Below are 23,509 nucleotides of genomic sequence, written 5' to 3' on the forward strand. Positions count from 1 at the left end.
ATGAGTCAGCTCTTCTCATCAGGTAGCCAAAGTATTGGAGTTTCAGCTTCAGCATCAGTCCTTCCAATGAATATTCAGGACTGATTTCCTTAATGATCGACTGGTTGGATCTCCTTGCAGTCCAAGGGACTCTCAAGAATCTTCTCCAGCACTGCAGTTCAAAAGCATCAATTCTTCAGTGCTCAGCTTTCTTTATAGTCCAACTCTCACATCCATACATGACTACTGGAAAAACCATAGCTTTGACTAGACAGACCTTTGTTGGCAAAATAATGTCTCTGCTTTTTAATATACTGTTTATGTTGGTAATAGCTTTTCTTCCAAGGAGCAAGTACCTTTTAATATCATGGCATCAGTCACCATCTGCAGTGATTTTGGAGCCCCCCAAAATAGTCTCTCGATAGAGTGCCTGATGAACTATGGATGGAGGTTTGTGACATTGTACAGGAGACAGGGATCAAGACAATCCCCAAGAAAAAGAAATGCAAAACAGCAAAATGGCTGTCTGAGGATGCCTTACAAATAGCTGTGAAAAGAAGGGAAGCGAAAAGCAAAGGAGAAAAGGAAAGATATACCCACTTGAATGCAGAGTTCCAAAGAATAGCAAGGAGAGAAAAAAAAGCCTTCATCAGTGATCAATGCAAAGAAATAGAGGAAAAAAATAGAATGGGAAAGACTAGGGATCTCTTCAAGAAAATTAGAGATACCAAGGGAACATTTCATGAAAAGATGGGCTCAATAAAGGACAGAAATGGTAGGGACCTAGCAGAAACAGAACATATTAAGAGGTGGCAAGAATACACAGAAGAACTACACAAAAGAGATCTTCATGATCCAGATAACCACAATGGTGTGATCACTCACCTAGAGCCAGACATCCTGGAATGTGAAGTCAAGTGGGCCTTAGGAAGCATCACTAGGAACAAAGCTAGTGGGCCTGATGGAATTCCAGTTGAGCTATTTCAAATCCTAAAAGATGATGATTTTTAAAGTGCTGCACTCAATATGCCAGCAAATATGGAAAACTCGGCAGTGGCCACAGGACTGGAAAGGGTCAGTTTTCATTCTAATCCCAAAGACAGGCAATGCCAAAGAATGTTCAAACTACCGCACAATTGCACTCATCTCACACACTAGTAAAGTAATGCTCAGAATTCTCCAAGCCAGGCTTCAGCAATATGTGAACCATGGACTTCCAGATGTTCAAGTTGGTTTTAGAAAAGGCGGAGGAACCAGAGATCAAATTGCCAACATCTGCTGGGTCATTGACAAAGCAAGAGAGTTCCAGAAAAACATCTATTTCTGCTTTATTGACTATGCCAAAGCCTTTGACTGTGTGGGTCACAATAACCTGTGGAAAATTCTGAAAGAGATGGGAATACCAGACCACCTGACCTGCCTCCTGAGAAAGCTGCATGCAGGTCAGGAAGCAACAGTTAAAACTGGACATGGAACAACAGACTGGTTCCAAATAGGAAAAGGAGTCCGTCAAGGCTGTATATTGTCACCCTGCTTATTTAACTTATATGCAGAGTACATCATGAGAAACGCTGGGCTGGAAGAAGCACAAGCTGGAATCAAGATTGCTGGGAGAAATATCAATAACCTCAGATATGCAGATGACACTAGCCTTATAGCAGAAAGTGAAGAAGAACTAAAGAGCCTCTTGATGGAAGTGAAAGAGGAGAGTGAAAAAGTTGGCTTAAAGCTCAACATTCAGAAAACGAAGATCATGGCATCTGGTCCCATCACTTCATGGGAAATAGGTGGGGAAACAGTGGAAACAGGTCTGACTTTATTTTGGGGTGGGGTCCAAAATCACTGCAGATGGTGATTGCAGCCATGAAATTAAAAGATGCTTATTCCTTGGAAGGAAAGTTATGACCAACCTAGATAGCATATTCAAAAGCAGAGACATTACTTTGCCAACAAAGGTCCATCTAGTCAACACTGTGGTTTTTCCAGCGGTCATGTAGGATGTGAGAATTGAACTATAAAGAAAGCTGAGTGCTGAAGAATTGATGCTTTTGAACTGTGGTGTTGGAGAAGACTCTTGAGAGTCCCTTGGACTACAAGAAAATCCCACTAGTCCATCCTAAAGGACATCAGTCCTGGGTGTTCATTGGAAGGACTGATGTTGAAACTGAAAATCCAATACTTTGGCCACCTGATGCAAAGAGCTGACTCACTTGAAAAGACCTTAATGCTGGGAAAGATTGAGGGCAGGAGGAGCAGGGGGCGACAGAGGATGAGATGGTTGGATGGTATCACTGACTTCATGGACATGGGTTTGGGTGGACTTCAGGAGTTGGTGATGGACAGGGAGGCCTGGTGTGCTGCAGTTCATGGGGTTGCAAAGAGTCTGACATGACTGAGTGACTAAACTGAACTGAACTGAACTCTGCATATAAATTAAACAAGTAGGGTGACAATATACAGCCTTGACATACTCTGTTCCCAATTTGGAACCAGTCTGTTGTTCCATGTCCAGTTTTAACTGTTGCTTCTTGACCTGCATACAGCTTTCTCAGGAGGCAGGTAAGGTGGTCTGGTATTTCCATCTCTTTGAGAATTTTCCAGTTTGTGATCTACACAGTCAAAGGCTTTGACGTAGTCAATAAAGCAGAAGTAGATGTCTTTCTGGAACTCTCTTGCTTTTTCAATGATCTAGTGGATGTTGGCAATTTGATCTCTGGTTCCTCTGCCTTTTCTAAATCCATCTTGGACATCTGGAACTTCATGGTTCACGTATAGTTGAAGCCTGGCATGGAGAATTCTGAGCATTACTTTACTAGTGTGTGAGATGAGTGCAATTGTGCGGTAGTTTGAACATTCTTTGGCATTGCCTTTCTTTGGGATTAGAATGAAAACTGACCCTTTCCAGTCCTGTGGCCACTGCCGAGTTTTCCATATTTGCTGGCATATTGAGTGCAGCACTTTAAAAATCATCATCTTTTAGGATTTGAAATAGCTCAACTGGAATTCCATCAGGCCCACTAGCTTTGTTCCTAGTGATGCTTCCTAAGGCCCACTTGACTTCACATTCCAGGATGTCTGGCTCTAGGTGAGTGATCACACCATTGTGGTTATTTGGCTCATGAAGATCTCTTTTGTGTAGTTCTTCTGTGTATTCTTGCCACCTCTTAATATGTTCTGTTTCTGTTAGGTCCCTACCATTTCTGTCCTTTATTGAGCCCATCTTTTCATGAAATGTTCCCTTGGTATCTCTAATTTTCTTGAAGAGATCCCTAGTCTTTCCCATTCTATTGTTTTCCTCTATTTCTTTGCATTGATCACTGACGGCTTTCTTATCTCTTCTTGATATTCTTTGGAACTCTGCATTCAGATGGGTGTGTATTTACTTTTCTCCTTTGCCTTTAGCTTCTCTTGTTTTCTCAGCCATTTGTAAGACCTCCTCAGACAATCATTTTGCCTTTTTGCATTTCTTTTTCTTGGGATGGTCTTGATCACTGCCTCCTGTTCAGTGTCATGAACCTCCATCCATGGTTCTTTGAGCAGTCTGTCAGATCTAATCCCTTGAATCTATCTGTCACTTCTACTGTATAATTGTAAGGGGTTTGATTAGGTCATACCTGAATGGTCTAGTGGTTTCCCCTTCTTTCTTCAATATAAGTCTGAATTTTGCAGTAAGGAGTTCATGATCTGAGCCACAGTCAGCTCCCAGTCTTGTTTTTGCTGACTGTATAGAGCTTTTCCATCTTTGGCTGCAAAGAATATAATCAGTCTGATTTTAGTATTGACCATCTGGTGGTGTCCATGTGTAGAGTCATCTCTTTTGTTGTTGGAAGAAGGTGTTAGCCATGACCAGTATTTTCTTTTGGGAAAACTCTATTAGCCTTTAGCCTGCTTCATCTTGTACTCCAAGGCCAAATTTGCCTGTTACTCCAGGTATCTCTTGACTTCCTACTTTAGCATTCCAGTCCCTATAATGAAAAGGACATCTTTTTTTGGGTGTTAGTTCTAGAAGGTCTTGTAGGTCTTCATAGAACTGTTCAACTTCAGCTTCTTTAGCATTACTGGTTCTTCAGCATTACTGATTCAACTTCAGCATTACCTTGTCTAACTCAATGAAACTATGAGCCATGCTATGTAGGGTCACCCAAGATGGATGGGCCATGGTGGAGAGTTCTGATAAAACATGGTCCACTGGAGAAGGGAATGGCAAACCACTTCAGTATTCTTGCCTTGAGAACCCCATGGACAGTATGAAAAGGCAAAAAGATAGGACACTGAAAGATGAACTCCCTGGGTCAGTAGGTACCCAGTATGCTACTTGAGATTAGTGGAGAAATAACTCCAGAAAGAATGAAGAGATGGAACCAAAGTAAAAACAGCACCCAGTTGTGGATGTGACTGGTGATGGAAGTAAAGTCTGATGCTGTAAAGAGCAATATAGCATAGGAACCTGAAATGTTAGGTCCATGAATCAAGGCAAATTGGAAGTGGTCAAACAGGAGATGGCAAGAGTGAAAATCAACATTTTAAGAATCAGTGAACTAAAATGGACTGGAATGGGTGAATTTAACTCAGATGACCATTATATATATATATCTACTACTGTGGGTAAGAATTCCCTTAGAAGAAATGGAGTAGCCATCATGGTCAACAAAAGAGTCTGAAATGCGGTACTTGGATGCAGTCTCAAAAACAACAGAATGATCTCTGTTCGTTTCCAAGGCAAACTATTCAATGTTACAGTATCACAGTAATTTCCCTGGTAGCCCAGACTTTATCTCTGGAGCGAGTCAAGTCCTCAGGAATCTAGGCACCATCTCTTTAGGAAATCTTCCATTTAACAATATTCTCTTTATTTCAGTGACATGTGACATATATACAAATAGTATGAGTGTACAGATCATAAGTAGATAGCTTGATAAGTTGTTCATGTGTATAAAACTGTGTAACCACCATCCTGATTAAGAACATATTGAGCACCCCCAGCAAGCTCAGCTGAGCTTCTTTCTAGTCAGTATCTCTCAAAGAGAAGTGCTATTTTAGCTTCTTTCACTTAATGAATTTGTCTGTTTTTGAGCTACATGTAAATAGGATCATACTGTATGTACTTTCTTGAATACGTGTTTGGCTTCTTTTTTGCAACGTATTTTTGAGACTCGCTTATGTTGCTTCACGTGTCTATACTTCATTTTTAGTTGTGCTTCATTCCACTGTAAAAACAAGCCACAGTTGACGGAGATTTGGACTGTTTTCCCTTTATGGTAATTACAAGTAAAGCTGCTACAAACATTCTTATGTTAAACTTTTTGGTGCATGTATATACTAATTTTGTTATGTATATACCCAGGAGTGAAATTGCTGACTTACAGGGAATATATTCAGCTTTTGTAGAGGTAGGCAGTTTTCCAAGGCCCAGTTTTTACCAATCTACACCCTCCCCAGCCATGGTTCCCTACATCATTGTTGACACTTGATATTGATATTCAACCGACCCAGCACCACTAATTGAAAGGATTGTCTTTTCTCTCTGAATCAGTGGTATTTTTGTCACACATTTTCTGGACTTGTCTTCTATTTGCCTACCCTCGGGCCACTTTACCATCTCAAGTATTTTAACTTTATACTAAATATTGATGTTTGGTGGTATAAATCTGTAGCTTTGTTTTTTGTCAAGATGGCCTTGGTTATTTTTGGTTGTGAGCATCTTCATACACATTTAATGGTCATTTTATTAATTTCTCAGAAAGAACCCTGCTGGAATATTGAGTGGGATGGCATTGATTCTATAGATAAGAGGGAAGAATTTCTGTCTAAACAATATTGAGTTTTCCAGTTTATGAACTATCTCTTACTTGCTGCCATTAATTTCAGTATTCTTTAATTTCTCTCAACAGTACTTTGAACTTTACAGTACCTGACCTGGCTATTGTGTGAGTTCATATTTTGGATTAAATCATAAGATTAATGGATAGAAATGAGCTTTATGAACTGTGAAATGTTATGCTCATTATTAACCAGGGAAAAACACATTTATATTTGCTTTTATAAGAGCCCCCACATCCCCCTTCATTTTTTTCTGATGGCTCTCAATTTTGTTGTCAAGCTATCAAGCTTTCTAGAGGCTCTAAGATCTCTCCTGAATATCCAAGTCACTCCAGGCCTATTCTGCATGATTCTTGTGCATCCATAGAAAAGGATGACCTTTTCTACTTTATCTTTCTTTTACAAAGTTGCCATCCATTATCTAAATCCAGGGACCCATGGATTCACCTATTGAAATAGCATTTCTTGAGCACATACTATTGGGTATGAGTTGGTTGTCTACCCAGAAGCCATCCCCCGTTCTGCATTGCGGAGAGTACTCTCATTTTGTTCGTGCGTCAGTTGACGATACACCCAGAGAAGATGGGCTTCTCTCTTCCCCTGGCCTCGGGGCATGGGCCTCAACTGGCCTAAGCCAGGAATACTCATCTCTTTCTTTTTAGCAGTGACTGGCTTAGCATTGTCATGTCCTCTGTTCTTGGCAATGAACAGTAAGGATCAGAAAACCTCTGATGCTCTGGTATCATTGAATTAACCTGTCTGGACCACCTACCTATGCCTGAGCTTTTTGTGGAAGAAATAACAAACCTATGTCATTGTCAATTAAACCACTTTTAGTTCAGTTCTCTCTTACATGCAGCCCAAAACACCTTTGTCAACTAATTGTCTTGGTTTGAGTTCTTGCTGAAGCAGCCTCTGAGGCAAGGATTTGGGTGGAAATAGTCTATTAGGCTAGGCAAGATAAGGGAAAGGGGAGAGCCCAGGAAGGGAAGGGAGCTGATAAAGTGTTCATTATCAGGCTAGTTACCACTGTAGGGTTCACAGAGTTTAATCTCTCTCTGCTTAACTCTGGAAAATGGCAAAGAACAGGGGTTTGTAGGCTGCAGTCTTCAGCCAGTCTGGCTTGTCACCTGTTTTGTAAAGTTTTGTTGGGATACATTCACTCTAATTCACTTTTATACTGTCCATGGCTCTTGCGTACTACAGCAGCAGAGTGGAGTAGCTCTGAGAGACTGTATGATCCACAAAGCCTAAAATATTTATTACCGTCTGGCCTCTGAATAAGGGGCTTTCCTGGTGGCTCAGATGGTAAAGAATCTGCCTGCAATGCATGAGACTGGGTTTGGTCCCTGCATTGGGACGATCCCCTGGAGAAGGGAGTGGCTACCCACTCCAGTATTCTTGCTTGGAGAATTCCGTGGATAGAGGAGCCTGGCGGGCTACAGTCCATGAGGTTGCAAAGAGTTGGACACGACTGAGCAACTAACACTCATTCACTCATTCCTCTGAGAAAGAAGTGTGTTGACCCTAGTTTATGAGAACATGCATGCTTAAGTTATCTCCCCTGAGGGAGTGGAGGAACTGGGTATTTATACATACCTCAAGTCAGCCCTATTCCCAAGGGTGTATTAATTCCCCAGTACTTCGAACTTACTACATGCACAGACAGAGTGGGCCCTGGCCACCATCAATGGGTTCTGCTCCAAGCAAAGATATGTGGAGATTGGCCATTGACAGTTGGACAGATGTGAACCCTAGTTGCTGCTGATACTGCTGCTGCTAAGTTGCTTCAGTCGTGTCCGACTCTGTGCAACCCCAGAGACGGCAGCCCACCAGGCTCCCCCGTCCCTGGGATTCTCCAGGCAAGAACACTGGAATGGGTTGCCATTTCCTTCTCCAATGAATGAAAGTGAAAAGTGAAAGTGAAGTCGCTCAGTCATGTCCGACTCTTGGAGACCCCATGGACTACCACCTACCGGGCTCCTCCATCCATGGGACTTTCCAGGCAAGAGTACTGGAGTGGGTTGCCATTGCCTTCTCCATGAACCCTAGTAGTAAGATCCAAATGGACTGTGCACCCACAGGGACTGCACCATCAATAGAGCCACAGATGTAAGGTTGTAGCCAAGGCTGGAAACTCCCGAACATTTAAAACTTAAAAAAAAAATTATTTTTAGCTGTGCTGAATCTTCACTGCTGTGTGGGCTTTTCCCTAATTGTGGTGCAGGGGCTTCTCATTGGCTTCTCTTGCTGTGGAGCACAGGCTCTAGCGTGCACAGATTTTAGTAGCTATGGCACCTGGTCTGTCTCGGTAGTTGCAGTTCCCAGGCTCTTGGAGCACAGGCTCAGTCGTTGTAGTGCATGGGTTTAGTTGCTCCGTGGCTTGTGGGATCTTCCCAGACCAGGGATCAAAGCCATGTCTCCTGCATTGGCAGGTGGATTCTTTAAAGATCTAGGTAAAATTAACTCTAACCACTTCCTGCTCACTCAGGGATGGGGGTCTTATCAGGATCCTACTCACCTCTGTAGCTCCCCCACACTCTCTCTGTACACAGAACTTGGCCTCTTCTGCAATGCCTACTGGAAGCCTACTCACATTGGGGGTTCATGGCACTCTACTGAAGCTGGGGGCCTCAGGACTGGATGATTTTCTGGCACACCCAGGCTTCTAGATCCTTCTCTTCTCTAACTCTGTCTCTCCCCCTTTCCCATAAGGCTTCAAAACCTTTTTTCTCTTTATTGTACAGGTCTTTTCCTGCTGGTGTCAACCTCCAAATTTCCTTTCCTAAATGCTTTTAGGGCCTCAGCAAAACAAGGGGCTCATCTTTGATCAAGTTAAAGAAGACCAAAAGGAACAAAAAAACCCCTATTTTTTATGTTTTTCCTCCAGACCAAAACGCATCTTGTTTGCAGAATCATGTGAGGGCCCCCTTTGGAAACATTTTCCTGTGTTCTGTGATTCTGCCAAATCCTCCAAGTTTCATCTCTTCCTTTGCCAGGTTAGTTTCAGGATTCACACAGTCAAGTGGTTGGAACACACATTTGGCCTGGTCTGCTTGTGTTTTGCTTTCTAAAACGGAGATAGCATGTCTCACTCTGAATGATGTTAGACCTGCAGAGCTGTGGAGCTCAACCTTTTTGGTACCAGGGACTGATTTCGTGGGAGACACTTTTTCCATGGATTGGGGGTGAGGGGGTGGTTTTGGGATGATTCAAGTGCATTACATTCATTGTGTGCTTTTATTGGTCATTCACTAAGTTGTGTCTGACTCTTTGTAACACCATAGACTGCAGCATGCCAGGCTTCCCTGTCCTTCACTATCTCCTGGAATTTGCTCAACCTCATGTGCATTGAGTCAATGATGCCATCCAACCATCTCATCCTCTGTCATCCCCTTCTCCTCTTGCCCTCCATCTTTCTCAGCATCAGGGTCTTTTCCAGTGAGTCAGATCTGCACATCAAGTGGCCAAAGTATTGGAGCTTCAGCTTCAGCATCCGTCCTTCTAACAAATATTCAGGATTGATTTCCTTTAGGAATTGACTGGTTTGATCTCCTTGCAGTCCAAGGGACTCTCAAGAGTCTTCTCCAACACCACAGTTCAAAAGTCTCAATTCTTCAGTGCTCAGCCTTCTTGGTAGTCCAACTCTCACATCCGTACATGACTACTGGAAAAACCATAGCTTTGGCTATACAGATCTTTGTTGGCAAAGGAATGCAGGAATGTCTCTGTTTTTTAATATGCTGTCTAAGTTGTCATAGCTTTTCTTCCAAGGAGCAAACGTCTTTTAAGTTCGTGGCTGCAGACATGGTCCGTAATGATTCTAAAGCCTAGTAAGATAAAATTTGTCATTGTTTCTACTTTTATTTCTAAGCTAGTGCCACCGCTGATCTGACAGCAGGTACCAGTCTGAGGCTTGAAGTTTGGGGACCCTTGCTATAGTACATCATGTCGTTACACTGCATCAACTCCTTGGAAGAACTCTCTGTCTTGATTTCTTGATAGCTATTTAAGTAGGGCATCTAAAGGCAGTCTAGAAAGTTCCCTTCATATAAAAGTTCCCAAGAGCTTAGATCTCCACTTTAATTTTTTTGGGGAGGATAGTAGTTGGTATATAAGTGAAAAGTGATTAATACTAAGAAAACAGAATCAGGTTCAGCAAATTCTGCAATGTGAATTGTGCTCGGAAAGGTCCCACCAGTAAAGCATTTACAAGGGGTCCTGGGTTCTTCTGCTCCCACAAGGAAAATTCCAGGTCAGTTTCATCCCCTATATGCAAGTAGAAAGTTTAGGAATGTGCTTTTGATTATGTAAAATTTGTTCTTTTTCATTCCTCTCAAATGATCTGATTGTTTCCTTAGCTCATTTAGAAGTAAAAATAGAATGATTAGACAATTTAAATATTTTAAATATATTTGTATTCATTTCCAGGAAGTCAGTTCACCCTCCCAGACTTGTGTCAGTTCCATTCAGTTCAGTGGGTCAGTCGTGTCTGACTCTCTGCGCCCCCGTGGACTGCAGCACGCCAGGCCTCCCTGTACTTGTATCAGAGTTTTGTTTTCCAACCCAGCATGTGTCTCTGCTGTACATTTTCAACATTTAAAGTGAAAGATTACTTTTCATTGGAATTCTCTAGGTTTTAGAGAGAAATCTCTCTTTTATTTTTTAAGCCAGAGAATCAAACAACACCTCTTGCAGGCTTTGACATCTAGCTGAATTACTGAAAAACAGTGGGGTTCAAGAACCTGAGTTTATTTTATTTGTTATTTTTCCAGCTTTATTGAGATATCGTTGACAAATAACATTGTGTAAGTTTAAGGTACACAATGTCATGGTTTGATATATTGATATCCTGTGAAATGATTATCACAATAAGGTTAGTTAGCACATCTATCACTTCACATAGTTAACATTTGTGTGTGTGTGTATGAACATTTATGATCTATTCTCTTGGCAGCTTTCAACTATAGAGTTCATTACTGCTAACTGTAATTGCCATGCTGTACATTAGGTTCCCAGAAGTTATTTATCTCATAACTGGAAATTTGTAATCTTTGACCAGTATCTCCCCATTTTCCCCACCCTCAGCCCTGGTAACCACCAATCTACTCTATGAGTTTCTATGAGTCTGAATTTTTTAGATTCCACATATAAATTACATCATACAGTATTTGTCCTTCTCTGTCTGACTTATTTCATTTTGCGTAATGTCCTCAAGGTCCATCCATCTTGTTGCAAATGGCAGGATTTTTTTTTTTTTTATGGCCGAATAAATTCCATTATTGGAATAATAATTCCAATAATTATTGCTGGACTGTGAAGAAGGCTGAGCACCGAAGAATTGATGGTTTTGAACTGTGGTGTTGGAGAAGACTCTTGAGAGTCCCTTGGACTGCAAGGAGATCCAACCAGTCCATTCTGAAGGAGATCAGCCCTGGGATTTCTTTGGAAGGAATGATGCTAAAGCTGAAACTCCAGTACTTTGGCCACCTCATGCGAAGAGTTGACTCATTGGAAAAGACTCTGATGCTGGGAGGGATTGGGGGCAGGAGGAGAAGGGGACGACAGAGGATGAGATGGCTGGATGGCATCACTGACTCGATGGACATGAGTCTCAGTGAACTTTGGGAGTTGGTGATGGACAGGGAGGCCTGGCGTGCTGTGATTCATGGGATCAGAAAGAGTTGGACATGACTGAGCAACTGATTTGATCTAATCTGAAATTCCATTATACGAAATATATATGTGTGTGAGTGAAAGTTGCTCAGCCATGTCAGACTCTTTGCAATCCCGTGGACTGTAGCCCACCAGGGTTCTCTGTCCATGGAATTCTCCAGGCAGGAATACTGGAGTGGGTAACCATTTCCTTCTTCCGGGGATCTTCCCAACCCAGGGATCAAACCCAGGTCTCCTGCATTGCAGGCAGATTCTTGATTGTCTGAGCCAGCAGGGAAGATGCATGTTCTTTATGGCTGAATAATATTCCATCACATATAAATCTATTCTTTATTCATTCATCCCTAGATGGACATTTAGGTTGTCTCCATATCTGGGCTCTGTGGATGACGCTGCAGTAAACAAGCAGGTGCGGCCATCTCTTCAAGATCCTGTTTTCATTCCATTCAGGAGCTTGCTTGTAAATAAGTACCTCAGACAGGCTACATAATTTGCAGGGCCTCAAGCAAAATGAAAACATGGGGGCTCCTTGTTAAAAATTATTAGAAATTTCCAGACGCCTGCAGTGGCATGAGGCCCTCCGAGCAGTAGGCTGTGTGTAATTGCTGGCCCTGGAAACGAGCCAGTCCCGACCTCAGGAAATTGCTTTGTGATCCATGTTTTGAAAAACTCTACCTTAAGTCCTCTGACTGTGACATGGATGTGAATGAAACATTTATAACTGGCATTAAGTGTAGAATTTGATTTTGTTGCTTTGTGTGAATACAACATGGAAGGTATTTTGAATCGCATTCCCCCAATTCTTATTTATGTTCTGTGTTTGCACATTACACAAGTAGTTTTGCCCCCTGGGGGACATTTGGCAATATCTGGGGACATTTTTGGTTGTCAGAACTGGGAGTGGTACTACTGGCATCTATTGGGTAGATGCTAGGAACCCCGCTAAACAGCCTACAATGCACCGGACAGCTCCTAATCAAAAATTACCTGGCGCCAGCTGTCAGTAGCGCCAAGGTTGAGAAACTGGGCTATGAGTTACACAGTGGGCCCCTACCCACTCCCGGGATGTGAAATCAGAGTCCTAAGGAGGCTAAGCACTTTTCTTTATGATTTCTTTGTAGTAAAAAATAAATTCATCTTGTTTCAGGAAGGAACTGTCAGTGTAATTTCTAAAGATACATGCAGTCTAACATAAAAATAACTAGGAAATCAGTGGAAATGTGTTTTCAAGGACACCCTGTAGACTGAGGATAAATGTTCAGGCTTCAGTTTGTCCGGTGAGGTTAGTACTTGTGCCCTGGGCCAAGTCACCATCCCGTTAGTGGTGTCTTGTCTCCTTCCTGATTTAGAAAAAGTCAAACCCACCTGCTGTCATGAAAAATACCTTCTAGAAGCTGCCGGGTAATTGGGTGATATTTCTGGATTTGTCTCCCTGTCTGATGTGCATCAGTTAAACTTTTGACTCTTCAGTGCTTTCTGGAGAAAGTAATAATCGGAAACGAAATCGACTTGGTTCTCTTCTCCCCCTTTGCCCCGTATTTGTAAAGATTAATCTTCAGTATCTATGAGTGCAGGGTGATTTGCGCCAACTGCAGTCGCTTTATCAATATCAACCTGGCCTCCATTGATCAAACGCTCATTTAGCCGCTCACTGCGTCTGCTGGAAACAGCTCAGGGACCAGGAGGGAAGGGAAAGGGCCCCTTCAGGCGGCTCTCTTGCCTTGGAGTTTCTGCTGTTTTCTGAGATGATCTGGCACATCACTGTTGGCATGGTCACTTGGGGGGGGGTCTGGAGATGCTGCCGTGGGTGAGACCCTGTGGAATAAACCTGTCAGCAGCAAAGACGAATAAAGCGGTGGTTGAACAGTCCCAACTGAGTTGCTTTTCTTCTTTGTCTCCCACACTGGATTCCATTGACTTGTGTTTTTGATCTCTCGTGGGCCTGTGAATACAAGTGATGCATCTCCATTTGATTAGAGGAGTTTGTGTGTAAAACGAGACACAGGTGTAAGTGAGGTCATACTGTTCCTGTCTTTCTGTGTCTGGCTTGTTTATATATACATATGTATGTGTATGTATATATCACATTTTCTTTATCCATTCATCCACTAATGAACTTTTATATTGCTTCCATGTCTTGACTATTATGAATAATGCAGTTATCGCTTCGAAATCCTGCTTTCAGTTCCTTTGGACAAATGAAAGTGAAAGTGAAAGTCACTCAGTCGTGTTCGACTCTTTGTGACCCCCATGGACTATACGATCCATGGAATTCTCCAGGCCAGAATACTGGAGTGGGTAGCCGTTCCCTTCTCCAGTGGATCTTCTCAACCCAGGGATTGAACCCAGGTCTCCCACATTGCAGGTGGATTCTTTACAGCTGAGCCACAGGGGAAGCCCAGAAATAGATCATGCTGCTGTTGCTGCTAAGTCGCTTCAGTCATGTCCAACTCTGTGCGACCCCATAGACGGCAGCCCACCAGGCTCCCCCGTCCCTAGGATTCTCAAGGCAAGAACACTGGAGTGGGTTGCCATTTCCTTCTCCAATGCATGAAAGTGAAGTCGCTCAGTTGTGTCTGACTCTTAGTGACCCCATGGACTGCAGCCTACCAGGCTCCTTTGTCCATGGGATTTTCCAGGCAAAAGTACTGGAGTGGGGTGCCATTGCCTTCTCCGAAATAGATCATATAGCAGTACTATTTTTAGCTTTTTGAGAAACCTCCATCCTGTTTCCTATACTGGCTGTGCCAGTTTACAATCCCACTAACAGGACTTTAAGGGTTCCCTTTTCTCTCCATTCTCACCAACACATCTCTTTAAAAATCTTCAATTTTAAAATAATAGCTATTTTAACATAAATGCAAGGTGATAATCTCATTTTGGTTTTGGTCTACATTTCCCTGATGGTTAATGATGTTGAGTACCTTTTCACATGCTTGTTGGCCATTTGTACAGCTTCCTTGGAGAAATGTCTGCTCAGATCCTTTGCCCATTTTAAAATCAGGTTGTTTGCATTTTTACTCCTAAGCTGTATGGGTTCCTTATATATTTTGGATATTAACCCCTTATCAGAGAGATGGCTTGCAAATATTTTCTCCCATTCTCTGGGCTGTCTTGTCATATTGTTGATGGTTCTGTTTGTTGTGAAGAAGTGAAAGTGTTCAAAGGGTACTAGGTTTCAGTTATGCAAGATGAGTAAGTTAAAGGTCTACTGCAGTGTGTATAGCTAACAATTGTAAAGTTAAAATTTGCTAAAAGGATAGATCTTATCTTCAGTGTTCTTACCATGCAAAATAATGGCAATGATTATAATAAAGGGTATGTGAGAAACTTTGGGGGGAGATGGATATGTTTTTGGCTTTGATGGCGGTGATGTTCTCATAAGTATATACTTATCCTCAAAGAAGCTTCAGTTTTACATGAAGGCTGTTCGGCAACCACTTATGTTGAAAGCAGAAGTGCTTTGGATTGAGCAGTTTCACGTGTGACAATCGTCACAAGCGCGTGCTTCAGAATTTGGCAGAGAAGTTGATTCAGGTCCTCGCGCTGCCATTTTATTAGCGGAGTCACGTTGGGTGAGTGACTTAATGCCCTTGAGCCTCTCTTTCTTGATCTGTAACATAGATGTAGATCCTCCTCAAGAGTGGTGAAGGATTAAAGGAGCTATCACATGTGCGTGGCTTAGCCTGGTGCCACCCCTATGGACGGTGATAGAGGTGGAATGGGAGATCCCAAAGGAAACCGCAGGGAGGGTGGAGCTGCTACAGGGAAACAGGTCTCCTCCCCGCCCTTATAATGTGTCCTCCCCATCCTCATATACACAGTGATGCCCGGAGAAGCAGCAGATATCTTATTAACATTATCCCAGAAAATCCTAGGAGGGCTCCTACCCACAGCGACTGAAGAGTGAGTCCTCAGCAGCCTACGCTCACTGCCTTTCCAGCAGCATGAGTGTGTGTGTGTGTTCAGTCGTGTCCCTCTCTTTGCGACCCCATGGACTGCATCCCACTGGGCTTCTCTGTCCATGGGACTTCCCAGGAAAGAATACTGGAGTGGGCTGCCATGCCCTCCTCCAGGGGATCTTCCTAACCCAGGGAGCAAACCCACAGTTCTTGTGCCTTCTGGGTTGGCAGGTGCATGCTTTACCATTGTGCTGCAGGATCTGACATTTTCTAGCCACCTATCTTTGCAGGTCATGTTCCTCATCAGAAGTTGTCTGTCCCACTTTTACCCCAGTGTTCATTGCAGCACTGTTTACAGTAGCTAGGACATGGAAGCAACCTAGATGCCCATCAACAGATGAATGGGTAAGGAAGTTGTGATACATACACACAATGGAATATTGCCCAGCTATCAAAAGGAACACATTTGAGTCAGTCCTAATGAGGTGGATGAACCTAGAACCTATTATACAGAGTGAAGTCAGTCAGAAAGAGAAAGACAAATATCATATATTAATGCATATATATATATGTATATATATGGCATCTAGAAAGATAGTACTGATGATCCAACTTGCAGGGCAGAAAAGGACACAGACATAAACAACAGATTTGTGGATATAGTGGAGGAAGGAGAGAGTGGGGGGATTTGAGAGAATAGCATTGAAACCTATACATATGTAACATAGATAACCATATGTATGGCTATCAATGTACATGTGTTCATATCCTATTTACATATCATATGTAAAATGGCCATTGGGAGTTTGATGTATGACACAGGGAACCCAAAGATGGGAGGAGGGGTTCAAGAGGGATATGTATACCTATGGCCAATTCATGTTGATATATGGTAAAAACCATCACAATATTATAAAGTAAGTATCCTCTAATTTTAAAAAAGTATGTAAAGTTGTCTTTCCTATTCCTTAATGCCCGGATGTCCCTTTAAGACCCAACTCAAGTTTTTCCTCCTTAAGTTGCCTTTTGTTACTGTCCCAGTCTATAGGATGCTGTGTCTTGTCCAGCTCCCAGATGACCACTTGCTGGGGCTCACAGACACAGGGGGAGGAAAACATCTGGGCAAGGGCGGGGAAGGGGCAAGTAGCCCACTCCTGAACTGGCAGCAGGGACCACCACTAGATGGCGCTATTGAGCCAGCTCTGTCAACCGGGGCACCCTAATGCCAAGGTGATTTTTCTTTGTTTCCATTTTTCTTTCTGGCAGAGAAGTTTATGATATCTTAACTGTCCCAGGTGGTATAGATCTGTGATTGGTATTCCGATAGTTAAACAGCAGTGATGTCACATGCCTCTGGCAGTCCTGTCACATCTCCCAGCATCACGGGTTTCTCACCATTCTCCATCCATCAAATAGCTTGGCCCTTGCTATGGACATTAGACATCCAAATACTGCCTCCCCCTTTCTTTGGATTATATTATGTATCTTGGATTAGAGTGTAAATCCCTTGAGGGCAGAACATGGGGTCCATGCTAATCCAATGGAAGTTCCATAAAGTCTTGTTGAATGTTGTCAAGTTCCCTAGTGTATGGAATCCAAACACCTGCCTTAAAAGCTTAAAACACCCAGCTTTCAGGCAACCCTGCTCCATTTCCATATTGATGGAGAGGAAAGCAGTAAATCCTTTATGGCTGGGAGTCAGTTCTCTTCATTTCTTCCTGGAAATGCTATTGATGGTAGCTGGGGAAGTCATTTTTCTTCTTATCTTTCACTTGGCAGGGTCAGATTACTCAGAGCCCCTAGCAATTCAGGGAGCAGTATTCAGAGGCTAAGCATGCAGGTGAGGTTTGATATGTAAGAGGAGATTTAGAGCTTAAATAAATAAAATTGGGTGGGATCACACGTCTAAGCCTCAGACCTATTGTCCCTCATGGAAACTGCAGAGTAGTCCTTGAGCAGATTTGTGTGGGCAACCCTTAAAGTCAAGATGCTCTGTGAAAAACACCACACAGTTATTGACCTGTTTGACTTAAAATAACCAAATTTTGTAATTGATTATGTGCCAAGTTGGAAACCACATTTCGTTAGATTCTAACACAGACAAGTAGAAGTTGGTGCCAAGACTTTAAAGAAAAATCAATGGAAGGAAACATAAATTTAAAAAAAAATGTTAACATTTATTCATCTATTTAAAACATTTTTATTTTAGGATTATTCATTCTTCCAGCCACTCATTCATACCTATATCTCTTTAACAAGGTGTTTTAAAATTATTTTTATATTGCCATTTGTTTTAACACAAGTAATACATGCAGCTCAAAATTTGAAAAATATAAGAAATTGTAGAGTAAAAAGTAGTTTTCACTTCCACTCTTGTCTTAGACACTGTTCCCTCCCAGGAGTGACAACTGTTGTTGATGGTTTCCATATTACCTTTTAGAAACAGTCTACATTTGAAAATGCATATCCATGCATCTGTTTGACCTTTATCCATCAGTCTATCCATCCATCAAACCATTCATTTATCTATCCATCTATCTATCCATGTGTCCGTTGATTGATCTATATACTTTTTTTATTCAGGAATTAGGAAGAGGCAGCCATTATTTGCTTTCAGATGGCAGACTACTTTGTTCCACTGACCTGGTGGGAAAGAGACTTGGAGTCACTGGTCTTGATGTTTAACTTGCCACACCACAGTTGTAGGGTTGGGCTGTCAGAGACCTGTCAGGGAACAGTGGGCATTTTAGAAAACAGTTACATGTAATTATTCAGATTTTATTCGGTCAGGCCACATGGTTTTGGGTTTGATTCTGAGGGGGAGGGAAACTGCAGTAAGTGAATGAAGAGAAATGAAACGTGAGCGCATGAGGTGCTATGGAAAGGGTGATTGGAACCAGGCATTCTTGGATCCAGCCCTCATTAAGAGCTGTATGACGAGGTTACTTAACTTCTTGGAGTCTCAGTTTTCCTATCTGTGAAATGAGGATTACTGTATCCTCCTTTGCAGATTAAAGGCAGCCTGATCCCCAGATATAATCAGTGCTTATATTATGATTCTGCCGTCAACGTTATTAAGTACATTCGAGTCCCTTGTTTGTTTTATACAAGATACTGGAAATTTAACCTCAGTTGATGATTTAAGATACAGTGTAATGTGGAGACAGAGGGTTGGCTGTAAAAGGTGCATAACGCAGGGCAGACTTGGAGTATGGAATTTAGGGATGGCAGAGGATATCTTCCAGTTTGAGTGGAGATGGGGGCTGAGCTACCAAACTGCTGAAGAGACAGTAACCTCAGCTGTCTTCATGGCAACGGCCCTCATTCCCTGCAGCGTTCCTGTGCCAGCCTGGGAGAAATCTACACCACTGCCTCTGGGCAGGGTGTGTACACTTCTGGCCCGGATAGTGGCCTCACTGCCGGCAACCTCACCTTCCACCCACCTTTCCAGCTGCATCTGTTGAATGTTTCTAAAATGCTCAGGTTGCCATTTCAGTCCTGCGCTTGAAAGTCCTCATCACCAGCACTTCACGGGCGGTGCCGTGGTTAAGGCTTCACTTTCCAATGCAGGGGGTGAGGAGGGTTCAATCCCCAGTCAGGGAGCAAAGATCCCATATACATTGTGGCCAAGAAACCAGAACATAAACTACAGAAGCAATATTTTAACAAATTCAATAAAAACTAAAGAAATATTCCCATCACCTTCAGGACAAAGTTAAATTCTTTAGCACACAAAACCTATGCTATGGAATGAATGTTTGTGTCCCCCTAAAATTCATATATTGAAGCCTAATCCCCTGTGTGATGTATTAGGAAGTGGGGACTTTGGGAGGTAATGGTCATGAGGGTGGAGCCCCCATGAATGGGATTAGTACCCTGGTGTTGGAGAAGACTCTTGAGAGTCCCTTGGACTGCAAGGAGACCCAACCAGTCCATCCTAAAGGAGATCAGTCCTGGGTTTTCATTGGAAGGACTGATGCTGAAGCTGAAACTCCAATACTTTGGCCACCTGATGCGAAGAGCTGACTCATTGGAAAAGACCCCGATGCTGGGAAAGATTGAAGGCAGGAGGAGAAGGGGATGACAGAGGATGAGATGGTTGGATGGCATCACTGACTTGATGGACGTGAGTTTGGGTAAGCTCCGGGAGTTGGTGATGGGCAGGGAGGCCTGGAGTGCTGCAGTCCATGGGGTTGCAAAGAGTCAGACATGACTGAGCGACTGAACTGAACTGAAAAGAGGGCTCAGAGAGCCCTCTCGCCCCTTCCTCCATGTGGGGACACAATAAGAAGAAGGCTGTTTGTGAATCAGGAAGTGGATCCCCTTTAGACACCAAATTTGCTGGACCCGGATCTTGGACTTTCCAGTCTCCAGAACTGTAAGCGATAAATGTTTGCAGTGTAAGTCACCCAGTCTACGGTATGTTTGTTACACAGCCTGAACTGACTGAGACACCTTCGACAGGGGACCCTTTCTAACTCTTCCCACCTCAGTTTTGTTCATTTCTTTGTGTACATCAGCGTTCTACGATTTGATACCTTGGCATGCATTGGAATCCTCTACTCTTTTTTTCATCCAGCACTCCCCCGTTCTTCCTTCAAGACTCAGCTCAGACACCCTTCCTACAAGTTCTCCATGACTCCTTAAGACCAGCACCCAGCCTCAGGTGATGTGATGGAGCACACGTTGGCTCTCTCTACGTCTCTTTCCATGAAGTAGCTCACAGGGGAGGGCAGGGGTCAGAGGGTGAGAGCTGGGGTGGGGGTCTTTTAAATCTGTGCGGGTGGGCACTGAGCCAGCAAAAGTCACTCTTGTGGCTTTTCTTGTCACATAGAAATCCCTAGGGTTGGGAGACTTGGTGGGAGTCATAAGCAGACACTGAGGAAGCCAGCTTCTTTGGCAAGGGTGTTCCTGTCCCAGTTGGTAGAGGGAGAACATCTACTGCATTTTAATTTAATTTAGTTTACTTGTATTGTTTCTTTATGTCTCTGTTGGGATTTTATTTTTTATTTTAAAATAATTCAGTTTAATGCCTTTATTGTATTTTCAATCTGTAACCTATAGCATCTTGCTCGCTCACTCAGTCATGTCCAGCTCTTTGCAACTGCATGGACTGTTGCCCGCCAGGTTCCTCTGTCCATGGGATTTCCCAGGTAAGAGTACTGGAGTGGGTTGCCATTTCCTCCTCTAGGAAATCTTCCCAACCCAGAGATCAAACCTGCGTCTCCTGCATTGCAGATGGATTCTTTACCACTGAGCCCTCTAGGAAGCCCCCTTAGTTGGGATTTTAAATGAGCTTTTTAAAAAAAGTAATCATAAGCCTGCCTCTGACCTCCTCTCTGGACTTGGAGTTTTATTTTGTTTTTTGTTCACTGTGTCAAGTTTATTATAGAATAAACTTTAACTTAATTATTTTCATAAGCTATACATAAAACACAATGGACTTTAAAAATATTTTCAGTTCAGTTCAGTTCAGTCACTCAGTCATGTCCGACTCTTTGCGACCCCATGGACTGCAGCACACCAGGCCTCCCTGTCCATTACCAACTCCTGGAGTTTACTCAGACTCATGTCCATTGAGTCGGTGATGCCATCCTCTGTCTTTTTTCTAATATTTTATAATATTCAAATTTTTATTAAAGTATACTTGCTATACAGTATTACAGAAGTTATAGATATATAATACATTGATTCACAATTTGTAAAGGCCATACTCCACTTATAGTTAATATAAAACATTAACTGTATTCCCCATGTTGTACAATATATCCTTGTGACTTATTTTATATCTAATTATAGTTTGTACCTCTTAATCCTAATGTTGTCCTTCCTTCTTCCCCTCTGCCCACTGCTAAGTATTAGCTTGTTCTCACAGTGGAATTTTTATGGCATAGAAAGTTTAAAAAGTATTTTTCTAATTTTGAAATAATTTTAGATTTATAGAGAAGTTGCCATGATAGGACAGAGAGTTCCCCTAAATGTTATCGTCTTACGTTACTGTGGTCCATTTGTCACAACACAGACAGCAACATAGAAATGTAACTGTTACCTAAACTCCAGATTGCATTTGGATTTCACCAGTTCTTCCACTGATGTCCTTTTTCTGTCCAGGATTCAGTCCAGAGCCCCACGTTGCATTTAATCTCACGTCTCCTTAATTTCCTCTGGTCTTTGACGCTTCTTAATCTTTCCTTGTTTTTCAAGATCTCAATCGTTTTGAGGAGTGCTAGACAGGTGCCTGGTGGGCTGCCGTCTATGCGGTCACACAGAGTCGGACACGACTGAAGCGACGCATCAGCAGCAGCAGCAGCAGCAGCAGCAGCAGACAGGTGTTTTGTAGATTTGGACTTGGTGATTTTAACGAGAGTTTGGTGCCCTTCACTCACCGCATGAATAAAAGCCTGTCCTGAAATTTACCAGCAGTGTGGACATTTCAGATTAGTCTGCCATCTCTGCTGCCCCTGGAACACAGGAGAGATGCATCTTGGAGACGGAAGTCTGGCAAACCCAGGTGTTCTTTCTGGAGGTGATTTTGTCTATAGTCTCATCACAGAGTTGGATGAGACTTTGGCCAAGGCCAAGGTAGCAGGATCTGTGCTAAAATCGTTCAGATTTACTTCCTTGCCATGGGAGTCTGAGTTCCAAATCCTAGCCTGTGTGCAGCCTGCTCCACCAAATAATGAGGCACTGGGTGCTTTTTAAGGCGGCTGACCTTTGGAGCAAATTATCCAAGGAAATCTGATTAGCTAGTTCACTGAGTTCCTGCAAAATGGATCTTGGTGTATTTCTGCTGCAGAAATGTCAGCGTAATTGGAGTTCCTGGAGCTCAAAGACCTTCTTTCTCATTGTTTCCATCCTTTGGAGGAAAAAAAAAAAAAAAAACCCAAACAAACAAAACCCAACTCCCTAAAGAATTATTCTTTGACTTAAGGTTCTTTGCTTTTGCACATGGTTTGGAAGCTGCTGCTGGCTGTATTTACAACTTTATTAATCATGGGAACAGTCTGAACATCATTTAAACAAACAAGCCAAAAAAAAAAAGTCCATCCCCAAATAGATGATGTGAGCTTAATAGAGATGGCCCAGCCAAAGACCTTAAATAAATAAACTGACTTTAATTCGAGAGAAAGAGCATGGGTTGGTAATTACTTGAGGCTGTGTGCCGTGCAATGTAACCAAATTCAAAACTCACTAATTTCATTATTTTAATGGAAGTCTGCATCCCATTCATTAGGCTGACATATGACTAGCCATTAGTAACAGTTCATTTCTAAAGCTATGGTGGAGAAAGGGTGATTGGAAATGAGTGAGGGCCAAGCCCGGTGGAAGTTGACAGTGCTTAGAGGGGAACTTCTGGATGGGATTTGAGAGGGGCAGGGATCACAGGAGAAAAACTGTTAAGTTGGATGGAGGCAAGAAGCCGCAGAGTCAAAATACAGGCCTTGGATCCAGAGAGACCCAGGTTCACATTCTGGGTTCGCCACATACTAGCTATGTGACCTTGGGCATATTACATCCTCTCTCCGACCTTCATTTTCTTCATCCATGAAAGGGGGTAATGATTGTACCTCACATAGTTGCTTGAGATGATTCAATGAGGTAGTTGTTTACGGGGTTGAGTTTAGGTCCTGGCACATAGTAAGATTTTGTTTTTTTTTTAATTGAAGTATAATTGATTTCGTTTCAGGTGTATAGCAAAATGATTCAGTTGTGTGTGTGTGTGTGTGTGTGTGTGTGTGTGTGTATACACACACACATACATACATTCTTTTTCATGTTCTTTTCCCTTATAATTTATTCAGTTCAGTTCAGTTCAGTTCAGTCACTCAGTCGTGTCCGACTTTTTGCGACCCCATGAATCGCAGCACGCCAGGCCTCCCTGTCCATCACCAATTCCCGGAGTTCACTCAGACTCATGTCCATCGAGTCAGTGATGCCATCCAGCCATCTCATCCTCTGTCGTCCCCTTCTCCTCCTGCCCCCAATCCTTCCCAGCATCAGAGTCTTTTCCGATGAGTCAACTCTTCGCATGAGGTGGCCAAAGTACTGGAGTTTCAGCTTTAGCATCATTCCTTCCAAAGAGATCCCAGGGCTGATCTCCTTCAGAATGGACTGGTTGGATCTCCTTGCAG

At 42.7% G+C, this 23,509-nt stretch overlaps 1 long non-coding RNA gene across 1 annotated transcript; it reads right to left on the minus strand.

Annotated features, from left to right (window-relative positions):
- Positions 1 to 17,533: 17,533 nt before the first annotated feature.
- On the minus strand, positions 17,534 to 22,206 carry LOC139179707 (uncharacterized). Its single transcript, XR_011564040.1, has 2 exons — positions 21,427 to 22,206; positions 17,534 to 18,101 (listed from the first exon to the last, which is right to left on the minus strand). It is a non-coding gene; the product is annotated as an uncharacterized lncRNA (long non-coding RNA).
- Positions 22,207 to 23,509: the final 1,303 nt, after the last annotated feature.

Source organism: Bos indicus, chromosome 25, assembly GCF_029378745.1.
Source record: "Bos indicus isolate NIAB-ARS_2022 breed Sahiwal x Tharparkar chromosome 25, NIAB-ARS_B.indTharparkar_mat_pri_1.0, whole genome shotgun sequence".
In the NCBI taxonomy this organism is placed as follows: Eukaryota; Metazoa; Chordata; class Mammalia; order Artiodactyla; family Bovidae; genus Bos; species Bos indicus.